This window comes from Oryctolagus cuniculus, chromosome 7, assembly GCF_964237555.1.
Source record: "Oryctolagus cuniculus chromosome 7, mOryCun1.1, whole genome shotgun sequence".
Taxonomy (NCBI): Eukaryota; Metazoa; Chordata; class Mammalia; order Lagomorpha; family Leporidae; genus Oryctolagus; species Oryctolagus cuniculus.
This window is the reverse complement of record NC_091438.1, coordinates 51840819-51860960: the sequence shown is the minus strand read 5'-3', so window position 1 is coordinate 51860960 and position 20142 is coordinate 51840819. Positions and strand designations below refer to the sequence as shown.

At 35.8% G+C, this 20142-nt stretch overlaps 1 long non-coding RNA gene across 1 annotated transcript in view; it reads right to left on the bottom strand.

The window, feature by feature from the left end:
- Positions 1–358: 358 nt before the first annotated feature.
- The window catches only part of LOC127493762 (uncharacterized), an 86646-nt gene continuing 66862 nt past the window's right edge, over positions 359–20142 (bottom strand). The window contains exon 6 of the long non-coding RNA XR_007924315.2: positions 359–493. This is a non-coding gene — a long non-coding RNA (uncharacterized lncRNA). The remainder of the gene's footprint in view (positions 494–20142) is intronic.

Here is a 20142-nt window from a genome sequence, read left to right as displayed (position 1 = left end):
TTAATAGAAAAAAATATTTGCTCAAAGGCCAGAATAGAGCTATCTCTAGATAAATACAATAAAATAAAGCATAAAGGAAATATTAATTTTTATACTTAACAATTTTATGTTTTATATATTCAAATCTCTCAAACCATGTTAAAGAGCAAGTGACAAATTGTGAGAAATATCTGTAACATAAAATAGAGCTAGTAGTTTAAAAAACAGACGATAAAGATCACAGAGAAAAATATGAGGCCATATAATAAAAATGGGGATAGCGATCAAGCTGTTGCCATGAAAATGACAACATAAAATGGTTTCAATAAGATAGAATTTTATTTCTTTTTCATATGAGAATAAAGAGACTGACCAGTTAGCTCTGAGCCATTGATCACTGAAGCTTCTTCTGTCCATCAGTCAGTTTCCTGGGAGCATTGTATGTAAGCACATTTAAGCTAGGTTGCCACTTCACCAGGTTCTCAAGCACTGGGGCACAAGAGGACAGCATCACCTGTATACAAGAGAATATTGAATACATTTCTTCCACTCTGTTCAATTGTTGAAAATTTGGTCTCATAGCCATACCAACTGCAAGGGAGAGTGGGGAATGCATTCTATGAATAAAAGGTCAAGTGTCCAGAAGAAAATAGAACTAATGCTCTGCCATAGTTTGCCATAGTACCTAGGGAAAAAGTGTTTCACAAAGAAATATGAACATGTAAATTTAATAAACTAAATGATATAAAAACAGTAGTACAATGTATTAAAGCAGAAGTACATGCTCTTCTTTTGATCTCACAAGAATTTTCACAAATGTTAATAATGGCTGATGAAAATATAACAAAATGAGCATTTTCAAATATTGTTGGTAAAAAAAAGTATATATAGGTATTACTTTAATGAAAAGCAACTTGGCCATAAATAGTGAAACACCTGACAGGTCCAAATTGAGAACCATTCTGTGCAAATTACTGGCCAACACTCTTCAAAATCGCACTATCATAAAGACCAAGAAAAATTAGATGTTTGTTCCAGGTTAAAGAAGATATGACACTTCTTTCATATATATATACATAGTGCTAGTATATGATTCCTGACCTAGGGAAAAAAATTGCTTTACAAAGCATGAATATGGTCTATAGACTAGTAGACTAGATAGAAATTTTATTATTTTTTTAATTTTGATCATTATACTATGGTTATACAAGGTGTTAAAAATATGAAATCAGATAATGGGCATTTGAGAACTCTAGTATTATTTTGAACATTTTTGTAATTTTGAAATGACTTCAATATAAAGTTTCATCATACTGAAAATTAGACCCTACTTCTGAGCCCTTCTCCTTGTTTATCCTGTGCATTAAATGATCAGAAAGGTAGTTAAACTTTAACCCTTCCAAAGCTACAAGCTGCAAATGCCTCCTTGGGGAATAGTCTATGCATATGATGCACCAGAATGCTTGCAACAAACTACATACTAACTAAATGTCAAATTTCATGCATGTTCAGCCTCAAAGAAACACTAGTGTTCATATTACATGCAATTGGAAAGATTTCCTGAAAAATAATGTACATTGAAGCTTTTTTTCCATTTTTTCTGTTTGTCTTCTCATTTTTCTCTAATTCCTTGCTACTATTGCATTTTCAATCGTTTCTGTTCCACTTATTTTATTTGTGAGGATGTGTTTTTCAAGATATTTTTTAGAATTCTTAACTAAATAAATTAAATACACAAATCACCTATAATTCCATCTCATTTTTATGTTATAATTTTATTTAAACATATAAAAGTAAACCATATGTATTCTTAACTTTGTCAATGTTACAAAGTTAAAAAATGATTATATTTGTCATTATTTTACATTGGTCATGCCTATGCTTGTATCTACCAAAGCCACAGAAAAATGTAATCAGCCAGATGTTTGAGTCTAAAAACAAAGGCAAATATACAGCTATTAGAAACATCTGGAGTTTGCAAAGATTATTCCGATTTACTCAATGTTTATCTTTATCCAAATACATCCAGTGTGTTTCATCTCCCAAAGCTGGTGAACACAGACACACTGAACTATCTCCAAGGTCCATATGTAATGCTGTAGGTAGTTGACACCTCAAGATGAAGGCATAGCTCACATTAGTGTTGATTAACATCAGTATATTTTGAAATATTCTTGATTGTCCTGACAAATTCTAGGAATACTAGTCAAAAACAGTCTAACAGAGATTCTGTGTTCATGATAAAAAGTAACCCTGATAGACTGAAATGACAGTGTGTTGATAGAAAGAATACCTTCTCTGCCACATGGGAAGCAGAGATCACAGTTATACCAAATACCTGTCCCCAAGACTTCAGTGACAATAATGGGTCTTTATTTAGTAGGCATTGGCACTATGTTTTCTCCCTGGGAAGTTTCCCTTATCAGAACATGCCCCAACCTGATATGTGAAGTCCTAAGTTATGTTCTGAATGACCTTGACTAGAACAGGGAAATTATCATAAGTCTTCATTGTAAAAATTGCAACATTGAATAGCAGTGCAGGACTTCTGTAATTGTCATTATAATTAGCTCTTGGTTGGATCTAAGTTCCTCCAGAACCCTCTGTCTTAGCACCACAACCCCACTGTATAAGCAGCTACTGCCAGGCACCACTTAGTGAATCTGTTCTTAGAAATTATGAAGGAATGAGGATGAGGGAGTGAAGATTGTAACATTGTGTGTGTTTGTGTGTGTATTTTAGTATGTGCGGATATGTGTGTGTTAACATGCTATCAGATCTCATATAACTGAGCCCATTCACTTTATTCTGAATTTTTTAGAAAGTATACTTTTGCTAAAACTGCAAGAATTTGTAGAATTTAGTAGGCACATTATAGATATATTCAGTTCCATGTTAGAAATACTAACAACCTGAAACGCTAAGAATGACCAAGAACGTAAATCAAGTAGTTCTACGGGAAATAGCAGATCAAATCTGAACAAAAATGAGGGTATACTGTTTATTTTTATTTTGTTACTGTTTATTTTCAAATACTTTTATGGAGATACAGTTAAATATAAATAAATGCACATATTTAAAAAACATAAGATTTGGTATATGATGACATCTATGAAAAAAATTATGCAGATGACCTGAAAGTTTCCTCATGTCCCTTTTTTTCTATTGTGGTAAAAGACATGATATAAAATTTACCGAATTAATGATTTAAACGTATAATGCAGAAGTAGCTACATGCACCTTGTGTAATAGATCTCTAGAACTTTCTCATCTTGCAAAATTGTAATTCTATATCTGTTTGACAACAGTTCTGCTGTCTAATTGAAGCTTTGTAACCCCTGACCATCATCCTCCTATTCCCCTAATCCCCACGCAGAATCTCATAATTCTCTACTATTCTGCTCTTTGCTTGTTTGAGTTCGATTTTTTAGATTCTGCATGTTACTAAGACATGCAGTATTTGTCTCCCTGTGCCTGGCATACTTCACTTAATATTATAATCTCCAGTTTCAGTCATTTTCTGCAAATGATGGCATTTTGTCATGGGTTGTGTGTGTGTGTGTGTGTGTGTGTATGATTGGATAGTATTCTGTTTAGAAGCCACATTTTCGCCGGCACCGCAGCTCAATAGGCTAATCCTCCACCTGCAGCGCTGGCACACAGGGTTCTAGTCCCGGTCAGGGCGCCGGATTCTGTCCTGGCCGCTCCTCTTCCTGTCCAACTTTCTGCTGTGTGGCCCAGGAGTGCAGTGGAGGATGGCCCAAGTGCTTGGGCCCTGCACTCACATGGGAGACCAGGAGAAGCACCTGGCTCCTGGCTTAGGATCAGCGCGGTGCACTGGCCGCAGCACGCTGGCTGCGGCGGCCATTGGAGGGTGAACAAACGGAAAAAAAAGACCTTTCTCTCTGTCTCTCTCTCTCACTGTCCACTCTGCCTGTCAAAAAAAAAAAAAAAAAAAAAAAAAAAAGAAGAAGAAGCCACATTTTCTTTAGCCACTCATATGTTACAACCACTTAGGTTGATTCCATAACTTGGCTGCAGTAAATAATAGTGTGATGAACATGGGAACACAGATACTCTTTGACATAATGGTTTCATATCTTTTGGGTTAATATCTGGCAGTTAGAGTGCTGGATCACAGTGTAAATCTAATTTTAGTATTTTGAGAAAGCTTCATCCAGTTTTCCATAATAGCTGTGCTAATTCACATTTTGACCAACAGTGTATAAGGGCTTTTGTCTCAATCTTCATCAATACTTGATATCTTTCATCCTATTTTTTATTGACCTTCTCTCCGGTTGATCTATTCATTTTTGAAAATAAAGGACTAAAATATACCTTCAGTTCTGCAAATGTTTGCCTTTTATTTGTGTCCTTTGCTCTTATCCCTGAATATGTATTTATAATCCCTAATGAAGTTGCCCTTTTCTGCTTACATTGTTTATTTCTTTGTCTCTTGTGACCATTTTTAAATTAAATTGCATTTTTTTCAAATATAAATAAATATGGTCACCTCTGTTCCCTTTTGGTTCCCATTTGCATGAGATATCTTTTTTTCTAATCCTGTCACTTTCAGCCTATGTATGTCCTTATATAAATCAAATCTCATATTCATTTTTAATCCTTACTTCCCAATGCCTCCTGCTTCTCCAGAAAATGATCTGTGTTCTTTTACTTTGGATGCATTTGAACTTTCTAGAATTTTATAAAAAACTGTCTACAGTATATGGCTATTTTTGTCTAGTGTAATTAGCATAATTACTTTTAATATCAGGCAGAAAAAAAAAGTAATAAAACCATCCAGATTACAAGTGCAGAATTAAAACTCTCCTTACTTTCAGGCTCCATAATTGTCTGAGAAAATCAGATGCAGTTTATAAAAAGCTACCAGAACTACTAAGCAAACTTAGCCAGGTCTCAGAACAATATATTCAATGCCACTTAATTTCCAAGTAGTATCCACTGCACGAATATAAGACTGACCTACAAGGCACCTTCACTGCACGAATATGATAATTTGTTTCTCCATTCTTATTTTGATGGATATTTTGGGTTTTGTTTCTAGTTTTATACATGATATAATCCTTATGGAAATGCATGTAAAATTTTTGTATGGACATCTTTTCATTTCTCGAGTTCTAAGAGATCACAGCTGGATCATATAATAGGTAAATATTTAACTTTTATGAAGCTGCCAAGCAGGTTTCTGTAGTAGTTTTACCATTTTACTTTCCCACTAACTATGTATGAGAATGTTAGTTGCGTTGCTGTACATACTCAACTGTTACTGGAGTGATCAGGCTTTTAATTTTGGATGAATAGTAGTATCTTACAGTGTTTTAATTTCCATTTACCTAATGACAAATTATATTGAGAATCTTCACAGGCTTATTTGTCATCTGCATGTTTTCTGGTGAATTGTTTGTTCAAATAATTTGCTCATTTTTCTAACTGACTTGTTTTCCTGTGTAGTCAGTTCTTTTTATATTCTGACTATAAGGACTTCATCAGTTACATTTTTTCAAATATTTTTCCCAGTCTATGGCTTGTTTTTTGTTTACTTATTTCTAATTTTCTTGACAGTACCTTTTAAATAATAATTATTTTAGTAAAACATAATTTATAAATTTTAAATAATAACCAATTTTAATAAAATCCAGTTTGTTATTTTAATTTTAATAAAATTCAGTTTATCAAATTTTTAATTTATGTATCATGCTTTTGGTTGTGTCTAAGAAATCTTTACCTAACTCCAAGTCACTAGCTGACTTTTATAGATGTGGGATATTGATTTTAAAAATCTTGTTATTATTGATCATGAATGTTAAATTGTTCAAGCATTTTCCATTGAGTTACTTTTACATCTTTGTTGAAAATCATCTGTCTGTGTGTATGAGGTCTATTTCTAGATTCCCTATTTGTTTCATAAATCTAGTTGTCTGTCATTTTGCTGTGGTTTTGTAAAACTTTTGAATTCAGATACTGTTAGTCTTTTAACTTTGTTCTTTCAAAGTTGTTTTATCTGTTTCAGGTCCTCTGCATTTACATATAAATTTTAGAATCCATCCCATTAACTTTCATTTTTATAAAGCTCTCTGGAATTTTATTAGGAATGCTTTGAATCTATAGATCAATGTAGGGGGAATTGACATTTCAATAATATTGAAAATTCCCACCCATGAATTTAGTATATCTCTCCACTGATTTAAGTTTTTATTATTTTTTCTCAGAAATATTTTATAGTTATCAGAGTACAGTTTTGGTACTTCTTTAATAAGATTTATACCTAAATGCTTTTTCTAATGTTACTGCAAATGGTTGTGCTTATTTTTAGTTCAATTTCTGATTTTTTAAATTGTTTTTGTATAGTGATCTGGTGTCCTGAAAACTTTTTAAATTTGCTTATTTGTTCCAGTTACTTTTGTAAAGACTACATCCTATTTTCAAGATAATTATAGGGTCTGATAATAAAGACTTTTATTTCTCCATTTCAAATATAGATAAGCTCTCATTTATTTTCCCTAATTACAAAGGACAGAACCTCTTGAACAAAGTTTAAAAAAAAAATAAGTGCTATGGGTAGACATTTTTGCCTTATTTTTTTATCTTAGGGGGAAAGCCTTGAATCTTTTTAAAAAAATTTTTTTAAGTTTTTTAAGGTGAACAAATTTCATGTATTTCACATATACAGATTTAGGAGCATAGTGATACTATCCACCTTACATTCCCTACCACTCATGCTCCCACCCTCTCTCCTCCTTCCTTTCTTATTCTTGCTTTTAATTTTTACAATGACATACTTTCCATTTATTTTATAATCATAAAATAAAAAAGTATAGCCCTTGTTTCTACTGTTGAGTCACAGTGATTTTTATTTCCCTCACACCATTTGCCTAATTTTTACTTACTGTAGGGTTACTCTTATGAGTATAAAGTAAGCTGAAAATAGATCTTTGTAAAAATTGTGAGTGGGAATAGGAGAGGGAGGAGGAAGAAGGGTTGGAGTGTGGGCAGGAGGGAGGGTAAGGGGGAAGAATCACTATGTTTCTAAATTTGTGTATATGAAATGCATAAAGGCTGTTTACCATATAAAATATATAAAAATAAAAAACAAGAAAAAAGTCATAAGAAAAAAAAAACCGTGATTCTTGGATCTGTCTGTTTGTAGTTTTAATCAAATTTGGAAAAATTTAAGTAGCGTTTTTCAATCTGTTCCCAACCCTTCATCAGAAACTCCAATTAGATACATTAGGATGCACGAGATCACCTTGAAAGTCACTGATATTGTGTTTATTGCCATTTTATGTTTCATTTAGGACTCTTTCTGCTGCTAATCTTCAAGTTTTTAATCTTGCCTTCTGTGATATCTATTCTGTTTTTATTCTTTTAATTCAACCCAGTATATTTTTCATTACAGGCAGTGCAGTTTTACCTCTAAGAGTTCAATGTGGGAGACAGACGAATGCTCTCTCTGATACCTTCCACATCTCTACTTAACATATTCAGTGTTTCTTCCAAGTAGAGAACATATGGAGTAGAGTTATAATAACTGCTTTAATATCCTCTCCGCTAGTTATAACATCTGTGGCAGTGTTGATTGATTTTCTCCTCATTAAATCTCATAGTTTTCTTCTTTGCATGCTTGGAAATTTTTTTTTTTTATTGAATTCCATATGTGGTGAATTTTACCTTGTTGGATGCTGATTTTTTTTGTTCCTATAAAACCTAAAACAGGAACTTTGTTCCGGGGTATAGTTAAGTTATGTAAGAAAAGTTTAACACTTTTAGAGCTCGTATGTAGAGCCTTTCAGACGGGAAGACGATGTGATTTTTGTCTGGGTAAAACTACACAATATCACTGAGTCAAGACCTTTCTGGAACTGGCCCTGTGATCTGTGGACTTAAAGCTCTTTCCTTCTTGCTAGTGCAAGCTTACACTAGTGGTGGCCCATTGTAAGTGAGGTACTATTCAGTCTAATTCTATATTCAAAGATTTTTAATGGTCATGGGTACTGATTGGTATAGTACCCAAATGCTTCTGCCAATCTCTGAAGTTTTTTCTCTGGGCAATGCTTTGCCCTGCAGACATGAGTTACTGTCTTACAGAAAAGCCTCCCTCCTGTCACCTCAGTTTAGCTCTGTCGTCTGGAAGCCCGAGAAATGTCACAAAGTCACAATTGTGGGTGTGTTCTTAAGCTACTTTATTTACTGTCTCTCGGGGACCATTTTCCTTTGCTGCTTGATGTCCAATGTCTTGAAAACATTCTTTCACATTTATTCAATTTTTAAAATTGTTTTAGGTAGAAATTTATATGTAGTCTCTATTGCTCCATCTTTTTCAGAAGTAAAATTGATCCTACAATGTTTGTAACAGAGAAGATATTAATAATAACATATCAAGTCTCCCAAAATAAATTTATGTCAATGAGATTCCAATAAAGAACACAATTCAATGGCAAAAACATCCAATTTTAAAATAAGCAGTAGATCTAAATAGCCATTTTCAAGCAAAACATACTAACAGCCAATGTACATAAGAAAATTCTTAGCATCACTAATCTTTAGAGAAATGCTAATAAAGACCACACTGAGGTATCACTTCACTCCAGTTCTAATGGATGTCACCAAAATACAAAAGATAACAAATGCTGGGGAGGATGTAGAGAAAGAAGAACACTTATAAGGATATAAATTAGTGTGGTCTCTGTGAAAAATAGTATGGAGGTGACATAACAAATTAAAAATATAACTGCCATCTGATCTAGCAATCACAGTACTTGGTATATATCTGAAAGAAATGAATATTAATGTGGTGAAGAGACATCTGCATGCCCATGTTTATTGCAGCTTTCTTCATAATTGCTAAGGAATGAAAACAACCTAAGTATTTACCAGCACATTATTGGATAAAGAAATGTGATACATTCATACAATAAAATATGACTCAGCCATAAAATTGATGAAATTTAGTCATTTGTGCTGATATGAATGTAACTGAAGATCACCATGTTAAGTGAAATAAGTCAAACAGAACAAGATAAGTATCACAAATGTTAAACTCATGAGTGCTGGGGCTGGTGCTGTGGTATAGTGGGCTAAGCCTCCGCCTGTCATGCAGGCATCCTATATGGGTGCTGACTGCTCCTTTTCCAATCCAACTCCCTGCTGTAGCCTGAGAAAGCAGTGGAGGACGGCCCAAGTGCTTGGGCTCTTGTGTCACTGTGGGAAACCCAGAAGAAGCTCCTGGATCCTGGCTTTGGATTGGCCCACCTCTGGCTGTTGTGGCCATTTGGGGAGTGAACCAGCAGATGGAAGACCTCTCTCTCTGTCTCTCCCTCTCCCTGTCTGTAACTTTGTCTCTAATACAAATTTTTAAAAAGTTGAGAATAGAATGGTAGTCACCATAGGCTGAAGATAATGGGTGATAAGAAGGGATAAGAAGAGGTTAATAACAGATACTAAGTTATGATTAGGTAGGAGTAAGAATTTCTGGCGTTTTATTGCACAACAAAGTGACTATAAATAATAATAATGTACTGTATATCTTTTGAAAAACAAGAAACAAATTCTAGTGAATTCAGCCTAAAGAAATGATAAATGCTTTTGTTTTGGGTTTAGGATATTTAGGTTTTTAAAAGATTGATTCCTGTATTTGAAAGTCAGAGTTATAGAGAGAGAAGGAGAGACTGAGAGATGGAGACCTTCAATCCACTGGTTCACTTTCCAGTTGGCTGCAACAGCCAGGGCTGTGCCAGGTTGACCCCAGGAGCCAGGAACTCCATCCAGGACTCCATGTGGGTGACATAGGTGACCCAAACACCAGGGCTATTTTCTGCTGCTTTTTCCAGGCCATCAACAAAGAGCTGGATTAGAAGCAAAGCAGCTGAACATGAACTGGCATACAAATGGGGTGTAGGCCTTGCAGGTGGCAGATTTACCCACTATGCCACAATTCCAGTCCCAACAAGTGGCAAATGTTTGAAGAGATATGTTTGTCCTAATTTTAACATTATACATTGAATACATGCAGCAAAGCATCATATGGAACTCCATAAATATGTATAATCTTTATGTATCCTTTTTTTAAATTATAACAGAATTTTTTGTGTGACTAGAAACGTTAAAAGGCTATATGGAGGATTGAATGTCTATTAATGAAAGCTTCTTAATTTTTCATGTTATATCTCTTTACACTACATATTTGCCTTCATGGTTCTTATAATCTCTTGCCAAATTGTCCTTCTTGAATTTTGTTTTTGGTCTTTAATCTCAACTAGAGTGTAAAACACACAGAAGTAGGAATTTTATTTTGTCCGTTTCTGTATCACCTGTGTCTCACACATGCATGCTAAATAATTATTTACTGAACAAAAAATATATAATCAAGACAAAAATCTTCTTCTGAAAAAGAAGATTGGAAAATTTGATTAGCAAATTTCAATATACCAGAAACCAGTTAACAGGACAATATCAGTATTATTGCACAAAGAGATCAATGGAACAAAATAGGAAACCAAGACATACCCCTTATCATTAATATGAAACTTGGTAAACATACATTAGAAATATTATTGCAAATAGGTAATAAAAGGATGGAATCTAGTTAACAAATATTCAGATAATTACCTCTTTTTAAAATTTTTTATTTACATAAGGTGAATAAATTTCATGTATTTCATATATACAAATTTAGGAGCATAGTGGCACTTCCCACCATACCCTCCCTCCCATCCATACTCCCACTTTCCCTCCTTCTTCCTTTCTTATTCTTTAAATTTTTACAATTACATACTTTCAGTTTATTTTATGATCATAAAATTAACCCTCCACTAAGTAAAGAATTCAACAAATAGTAAGAAGAAAAAAACAAAAAACAAAAATCACTGTCCTTCAATAGTACATATAAGGGTGACAGACAATAATAAAATATCAAAATATCAATTTTGCTCATATACAGTATTTTTTTACTTTATTAGTAAACTTATGGGGAAAACATGATATTTGTCTTTAGGGAACTGGCTTATTTCACTAAGTAAAATGGTTTCCAGTTGCATCCATTTAATTAAACCAGGATTTTATTAATTTTTATGGCTTAGTAGTCAAGTAATCACTTGATGGACATCTGGGTTCATTAGCTTAGCTACTGCAACTTGAGCTGCAATAAACATGAGGATACAGGTAATTTTTTCATATGCTGATTTCATTTCATTTGGGTAAATTCCCAGGAGTGGGAAGGCTTGGTCATATTTTCAGATCTATTTTCAGCTTTCTGAGGACTCTCTATATTGTCATCCACAATGGGTGTACTAGCTTTCAATCCCACCAACAATAGATTAGAGTACCTTTTCCCCGACATCCTCACCAGCCCTTACTGTTTCTTGATTTCTGTATGAAAGCCATTCTAACTGCAGCAAGGTGAAATCTCATTGTGGTTTTCGTTTGCATTTCCCAGATGGCTAGTTATCCTGAGCCCTTTTTCATGTGCCTATAATCCATCTGAATTTCATTCTTAGAAAAATGCCTGTTCAAGTCATTTTCCCATTTCTTACCTGGGTTGTTTGTGATGGTGTTCTTGAGCTCTTTATAATTCTGGATATTAATTCCAAACCCATATAGTACTTTGCAAATATTTTCATCTATTCTGCTGGTTGTCTGTTCACCTTGTTGAGTGTTTCCTTTGCAGTGCAAAAGATTCTTAGGTTTATGTAATCTCATTTGTCTATTTTTGAATTGATTGCCTGTGCTTCCAGGTTTTTTTTCAAGAAGTATTTGCTTATGACAATGTCTTGAAGAATGTCCTCAATGTTTTCCTCTAGTAACTCGATCTATTTTGAGTTGATTTTTGTTTAAGGTGTAGGGTAGGTGTGTTTTTTCATATTTCTGCATGCAGAAATCCAATTTTCTCTTGTTGAAGAGACTGTCCTTTCTTTGGGATTGTTTTTTAGCTTTTTTTTTTAATCAAAGATTAGTTTGTTATAGATATGTGGATTGATTGGGGATTCTATGATATTTCATTCATCTACATGACTTTGCTTTGTTGGGAGGGTCTTTATTACTGATTTAATTTCCATCTTGGTTATTGGTTTATTTAGGTTTCCTATGTCTTCATGCCTCAATTTTGATAGATTGTATCTGTCCAGAAATCTATCCATTTCTTCCAGATTTTACAATTTGTTGGCATATTTTTGTGCCCAGTACCAGGCTGTTTTGATAGCAACTGCCCTGTAGTATATCCTAAAGTGTGGTAGTATGATGCCTCCAGCTTTATTTTTGTTAATATTGCTTTAGATATCCTGGGCTTTTTATGATTTTATATGAATTTTTACTTTTATTTAATGAATATAAATTTCCAAAGTACAGCTTATGGATTACAATGGCTTCCCCCCCATAACGTCCCTCCCACCCGCAACCCTCCCCTTTCACACTCCCTCTCCCCTTCCATTCACATCAAGATTCATTTTCGATTCTCTTTATATACAGAAGATCAGTTTAGCATACATTAAGTATGGATTTCAACAGTTTGCTCCCACACAGAAACATAAAGTGAAAAATACTGTTTGAGTACTAGTGATAGCATTAAATCTCAATGTACAGCACACTAAGGACAAAGATCCTACATTAGGAGTAAGTGCACAGTGACTCCTGTTGTTGACTTAACAATTTGACACTCTTGTTTATGGCATCAGTAATCACCCTAGGCTCTTGTCATGAGCTGCCAAGGCTATGGAAGCCCCCTGAGTTCACCGACTCTGATCATATTTAGACAAGGCCATGGTCAAAGTGGAAGTTCTCTCCTCCCTTCAGAGAAAGGTACCTCCTTCTTTGATGACCTGTTCTTTCCACTGGATTTAGTGTGTTTGTTGTTTTTTTTGTTTGTTTTTTTTGTTTTTTTGTTTTTTGCCAGAGTGTCTTGGCTTTCCATGCCTGAAATACTCTCATGGGCTCTTCAGCCAGATATGAATGCCTTAAGGGCTGATTCTGAGGCCAGAATGCTGTTTAGCACATCTGCCATTCTATGGGTCTGCTGTGTATCTCACTTCCCAGGTTGGATCGTTCTCTCCCTTTTTTATTCTATCAGCTAGTATTTGCAGACACTATTCTTGTTTACGTGATCCCTTTGGTTCTTAGTCCTGTCATTATGATCAATTGTGAACAGAAATTGATCACTGGGACTAGTGAGATGGCATTGGTACATGCCACCTTGATGGGATTGAATTGGAATCCCCTGGTATGTTTCTAACTCTACCGTTTGAGGTAAGTCAGCTTGAGCATGTCCCAAATTGCACATTTCTTCTAGCTCTGAGAATGTCCTTGATATTTTGATTGGGACTGCACTGAATCTGTAAATTTCTCTGAGTAGTATCCATATTTTGATGATATTAATTATTCCAATTCATGAACATGGAGTATTCTTCCATTTTTAGTGTCTGATTTGTTTAGTTTTCGATTTGTTTAAAGTTTTGAAAATTTCATTGTAGAGATCTTTCACTTCCTTTATTAAATTTATTCTAAGATATTTAAATTTTTTATAGCTACTATGAATGGGACTGATCTTATAAGTTCTTTATAAACCATGGCTTTATCCATTTCTACAAGGTTTATTGATTTTTGTGTGTTTATTTGATATCCTGCAGCTTTACTAAATGCCTTTATGAGTTCCAATAGTCTCTTTATGGAGTCTTTTGGGTTCCCTCTATATATAGGATCATCTCATCTGCAAACAGGGATAATTTGACTTCCTCCTTTCCAATTCATATCCCATTGACTACTTTTTCTTGCCTAATGACTCTGCCTAAAGCTTCTAGAAATATATTGAATAGCAATGTTGAAAGTGGACATCCTTGGGCGTACACCATAGCTTACTAGGCTAATTCTCTGCCTATGGCACTGGCACCCTAGGTTCTAGTCCTGGTTGGGGCCCGGATTCTGTCCTGGTTGCTCCTCTTCCAGTCCAGCTCTCTGCTATGGCCCAGGAAGGCAGTGGAGGATGGCCCAAGTGCTTGGGCCCTGCACCTGCATGGGAGACCAGGAGAAAGCACCTGGCTCCTAGCTTTTGATCGGCACAACGTGCCGGCTGCAGTGTGCCAGCCATAGCGGCCATTGGGGAGGTGAACCAATGGAAAAGGAAGATTTTTCTCTCTGTCTCTCTCTCACTGTCTAACTCTGCCGTCAAGAGAAAGAGAGAAAGAGAGAAAGAGAGAGAGAAAGAGAGAGAGAGAGAGAGAGAGAAAGAAAGGGAGAAAGGGAGAAAGGGAGAAAGGGAGAAAGGGAGAAAGAGAGAAAGAAAGAAAAAAGAGAAAGAAAGAAAGAAGTAGGGAGGACATCCTTGTCTGGTTCCGGATCTTTTTTTTTTTTTTTGAATTTTTTTTTTATCTTTTATTTAATGAATATAAATTTCCAAAGTACGACTCATGGGTTACAATGGCTTCCCCCCCATACCGTCCCTCCCACCCACAACCCTCCCCTTTCCCTCTCCCTCTCCCCTTCCATTCACATCAAGATTCATTTTCGATTACCTTAATATACAGAAGATCAGCTTAGTATACCTTAAGTAAGGATTTCAACAGTTTGCTCCCACACAGAAACATAGAGTGAAAAATAATAGATGATTTTTTTTTAAATGATGATGAAATCAGATCAGACCTATTGTCATGTTTAATCCCAGTGAGAGTCAAGTTGGGAATTGATAATTTCTTTTTTTTTTTTTTTTTTTACAGAAGATCAGTTTAGTGTACATTAAGTAAAGATTTCAATCGTTTGCACCCCCATAGAAACACAAAGTGAAATATACTGTTTGAGTACTCGTTATAGCATTAAGCCTCAGTGTACAGCACATTAAGGATAGAGATCCTACATGAGGAGTAAGTGCACAGTGACTCCTGTTGATGACTTTACAAATTGACACTCCTGTTTATGGCATCAGTAATCTCCCTATGCACCAGTCATGAGTTTCCAAGGCTATGGAAGCCCTCTGAGTTCTCCGACTCTTATCTTGTTTAGACACAGTCATAGTCAAAGTGGAGGTTCTCTCCTCCCTTCAGAGAAAGGCACCTCCCTCTTTGAAGACCTGTTCTTTCCACTGGGATCTCACTCACAGAGATCTTTTTGCCAGAGTGTCTTGGCTTTCCATGCCTGAAATACTCTCATGGGCTTTTCAGCCAGATCCGAATGCCTTTAGGGCTGATTCTGAGGCCAGAGTGCTATTTAGGACATCCGCCATTCTATGAGTCTGCTGAGTATCTCACTTCCCATGTTGGATCACTCTCCCCTTTATTTATTCTATCGGTTAGTGTTGGCAGATACTAGACTTGTTTATGTGCTCCCTTTGACTCTTAGTCCTTTCATTATGATCAATTGTGAATTGAAATTGATCACTTGGAATAGTGAGATGGCATTGGCACATGCCACCTTGATGGGATTGAATTGGAATCCCCTGGTATGTTTCCAACTCTACCAATTGGGGCAAGTCAGCCTGAGCATGCCCCAAATTATACATCTCTTCCCTCTCTTATTCCCACTCTTATGTTTAACAGGGATCACATTTCAGTTAATTTTCAACACTTAAGAATAACTGTGTGATAATTACAGAATTAAACCAGTCATATTAAGTAGAACAGACAAAAAAAAAAATACTATGAGGGATTCCGGATCTTAACGGAAATGCTTTCAACTTTTCCCCATTCAGGATGATGCTGACTGTGTGTTTGTCATATATTACCTTATTATATTGTTCTGTTAATGAATGTTCCTTCTATAACCAATTAGCTTAAGGTTTTCATCATGAAAGTTGTATTTATCAAATGCTTTCCATGTGTTCATTGAGATAATCATATGGTTTTTATTCTACAATTTATATGAAATATCACATTTATTGATTTGAATATGTTGAACCATCCCTACATACCAAGGGTAAATCCCACTTGGTCTAGGTGAATGATCTTTCTGATGTGTTGTTGGATTCAATTGGCTAGTATTTTGTTGAGGATTTTGGCATCAATGTTCATCAGTGATATTGGTCTGTAGTTCTCTTTCTTTGTGATATCTTCTTCTGGTTTAGGAATTAGAGTGATGCTGGTTTCATAGAAAAGTTTTGGAGGATTCTCTCCCTTTCAGTTGTTTTGAGTAGCTTGAGAAGAATTGGAATTAGTTCTTTAAATGTCTGGTAAAATTCATCAGTCAAGTCATCTGGTCCTGAACTTTTCTTTGTTGAGAGGATCTTTATTACTGATTCAATTTCCATCTCGGTTATTGGTCTATTTAGGTTTTCTATGTCTTCATGCCTCAATTTTGATAGATTGCATCTATGCAGAAATCTACACATTTATCCCAGATTTTGCAATTTGTTGGCAATCATTGTAGTAATTCCTGATGTTTCTTTTTATTTCTATAGTATCTATTTTAATTTCTCCTTTTTATCTGAATTATCGATTTCCCTCTTGTTTAGTTAATTGTGAAAATAATGAATCAATTTTTTTTTCAAAAAATCAGCTCTTCATTTCACTGATCTGTATCATTTTTGGGGTTTCAATTTTGGATATTCCTTCTCTAATTTTAATTATTTCTCTCTACTACTAATTTTGGTCTTAGATTGTTTTTGTTTTTCTAGGTCCTTGAGAAGCATTTTTAGACCATTTATTTGATGTTTTTCCAATTTCTTGATATAGGCACTGATTGATAGAAACTTCTCACTTTGCACTTCTCTTGCTGTATTCCATAATTTTTTTAATGACTTATTTATTTATTTATTTGAAAGGTAGGGTTACAGAGAGGCAGAGGCAGAGGCAGAGGCAGAGAGAGAGAGAGAGAGAATGTTCCATCTGCTGGTTTGCTCCCCAGATGGCCACAACAGCTGGAGCTGAGCCAATCCGAAGCCAGGAGCCAAGAACTTCTTCTGGCTCCAATGTGGGTGCAGGGTCCCAAGCACTTGAGTCATCTTCCACTGCTTTCTCAGGCTATAGAAGAGAGCTGGATTGGAAGAGGAGCAGCCAGGACTCAAACCAGCACCCATATGGGATGCCAGCACTGTAGGCAGTGGTTTTTCCTAATATGCCATAGCATCAGTCCCCACATAATTCCTTTCCAGGAATTTTTGACTGCCCTTTTGATTTCTTTTATTGCCCACCATTCATTCAGGAATGTATTATTCAGTCTCCATGTGTTTGAATATTTTCTGGATTTTCTTAAGTTATTAATTTTCATCTTCAGGCAATTCTGATCATAAAAGATACATGGTATGATTTCAGTTTTTTTAATTTATTCAGAGTGCTTTATGGCCTAGCATACTATTTATCCTAAAAAAAGTTCCATGCACTGATGAGATGAGTGTATATTCTGCAACTGTGTAGTGAAAAGTTCTGTAGATATCAAATAGGTTCCTTTGGTCCATAGTATAGATTAGTCCTGCTGCTTGTTGAATTTTTGTCTAATTGCTCTGTTCATTGATGAAAGGGGGTGTTGACGTCCTCCATTATTATTGTTTTGGATTATATGAATCCCCTTAGATCCAGTAGCATTGTTTTAGGTAACCAAACACCCTCGTATTGGCTGCATATACATTAATTATACTCACATCATCCTGTCGAGTTGATCCCTTAATCATCACATAAATCCCCTTTTTATGTCTTTTACCAGTTTCTGTTTTTAAGTGTATTTTGTCTGTTATCAGGATGGCTACTTTTCCTCTTTTTTTTTAAACTTTTATTTAATGAATATAAATTTCCAAAGTACTACTTATGGATTACAATGGCTTCCCCCCCATACCGTCCCTCCCACCCACAACCCTCCCCTTTCCCTCTCCCTCTCCCCTTCCATTCACATCAAGATTCATTTTCGATTATCTTAATATACAGAAGACCAGCTTAGTATACATTAAGTATGGATTTCAACAGTTTGCTCCCACATAGAAACATAAAGTGAAAAATAATAGATGATTTTTTTTTAAATGATGATGAAATCAGAGCAGACCTATTGTCATGTTTAATCCCAGTGAGAGTCAAGTTGGGAATTGATAATTTTTTTTTTTTTTTTACAGAGGATCAGTTTAGTATGCATTAAGTAAGGATTTCAACACTTTGCACCCCCATAGAAACACAAAGTGAAATATATTGTTTGAGTACTCGTTATAGCATTAAATCTCAATGTACAGCACATTAAGGATAGAGATCCTACATGAGGAGTAAGTGCACAGTGACTCCTGTTGTTGACTTTACAAATTGACACTCCTGTCTATGGCATCAGTAATCTCCCTATGCTCCAGTCATGAGTTTCCAAGGCTATGGAAGCCCTCTGAGTTCTCCGACTCTTATCTTGTTTAGACAAGGTCATAGTCAAAGTGGAGGTTCTCTCCTCCCTTCAGAGAAAGGTACCTCCCTTTTTGATGACCTGTTCTTTCCACTGGGATCTCACTCACAGAGATCTTTTTGCCAGAGTGTCTTGGCTTTCCATGCCTGAAATACTCTCATGGGCTTTTCAGCCAGATCCGAATGCCTTTAGGGCTGATTCTGAGGCCAGAGTGCTATTTAGGACATCTGCCATTCTATGAGTCTGCTGAGTATCTCACTTCCCATGTTGGATCACTCTCCTATTTATTTACTCCATCGGTTAGCGTTAGCAGGTACTAGACTTGTCTATGTGCTCCCTTTGACTCCCAGTCCCTCCACCATGACCAACTGTGAACTGAAATTGATCACTTGGAATAGTGAGATGGCATTGGTACATGCCACCTCGATGGGATTGAATTGGAATCCCCTGGTATGCTTCCAACTCCACCACTTGGGGCAAGTCAGCCTGAGCATGTCCCAAATTATACATCTCTTCCCTCTCCCATTCCCACTCCCATGTTCAACAGGGATCACATTTCAGTTAATTTTCAACACTTAAGAATAACTGTGCATCAATTACAGAACTAAACCAGTCATATTAAGTAGAACAGATAAAAAAACTACTAAGAGGGATAATGTATTAAGTTGTTCATTAACAGTCAGGGCTATGCTGATCAAGCCACCGTTTCCCATAGTGTCCACCTCACTCCAACAGGTTTCCCTCTTGGTGTTCAGTCAGTCGTCACCGATCAGGGAGAACATATGGTATTTGTCCCTTTGGGACTGGCTTATTTCACTCAGCATGATGTGTTCCAGGTTCCTCCATTTTGTTGCAAATGACTAGATTTCGTTGTTTCTTACTGCGGTATAGTATTCTAAAGAGTACATATCCCATAATTTCTTTATCCAGTCTATCATTGATGGGCATTTAGGTTGGTTCCAGGGCTTAGCTATTGTGAATTGAGCTGCAATAAACATTAGGGTGCAGACCTCTTTTTTGTTTGCCAATTTAAATTCCTTTGGGTAAATTCCAAGGAGTAGGATGGCTGGGTCGAACGGTAGGGTTATCTTCAGGTTTCTTAGGAATCTCCAGACTGACTTCCATAGTGGTTTGACCAGTTTGCATTCCCACCAACAGTGGGTTAGTGTCCCTTTTTCCCCACATCCTCGCCAGCATCTGTTGTTGGTAGATTTCTGCATGTGAGCCATTCTAACCGGGGTGAGGTGAAACCTCATTGTGGTTTTGATTTGCATTTCCCTGATTGCTAGTGACCTTGAACATTTTTTCATGTGCCTGTTGGCCATTTGGATTTCCTCTTTTGAAAAATGTCTATTGAGGTCCTTGGCCCATCTCTTAATTGGGTTGTTGGTTTTGTTTTTGTGGAGTTTCTTGATCTCTTTGTAGATTCTGGTTATCAACCCTTTATCTGTTGCATAGTTTGCAAATATTTTTTCCCATTCTGTCGGTTGTCTCTTCACTCTCCTGACTGTTTCTTTTGCAGTACAGAAACTTCTCAATTTGATGCAATCCCAATAGTTGATTTTGGCTTTGACTGCCTGTGCCTCCTGGGTCTTTTCCAGAAACTCTTTGCCTGTGCCAATATCTTGAAGGGTTTCTCCAATGTTCTCTAGTAACTTGATGGTGTCAGGTCGTAGATTTAGGTCTTTAATCCATGTTGAGTGGATTTTTGTGTAAGGTGTAAGGTAGGGGTCTTGCTTCATGATTCTGCACGTGGAAATCCAATTTTCCCAGCACCATTTATTGAATAGACTGTCCTTGCTCCAGGAATTAGTTTTAGATCCTTGATCAAATATAAGTTGGCTGTAGATGTTTGGGTTGATT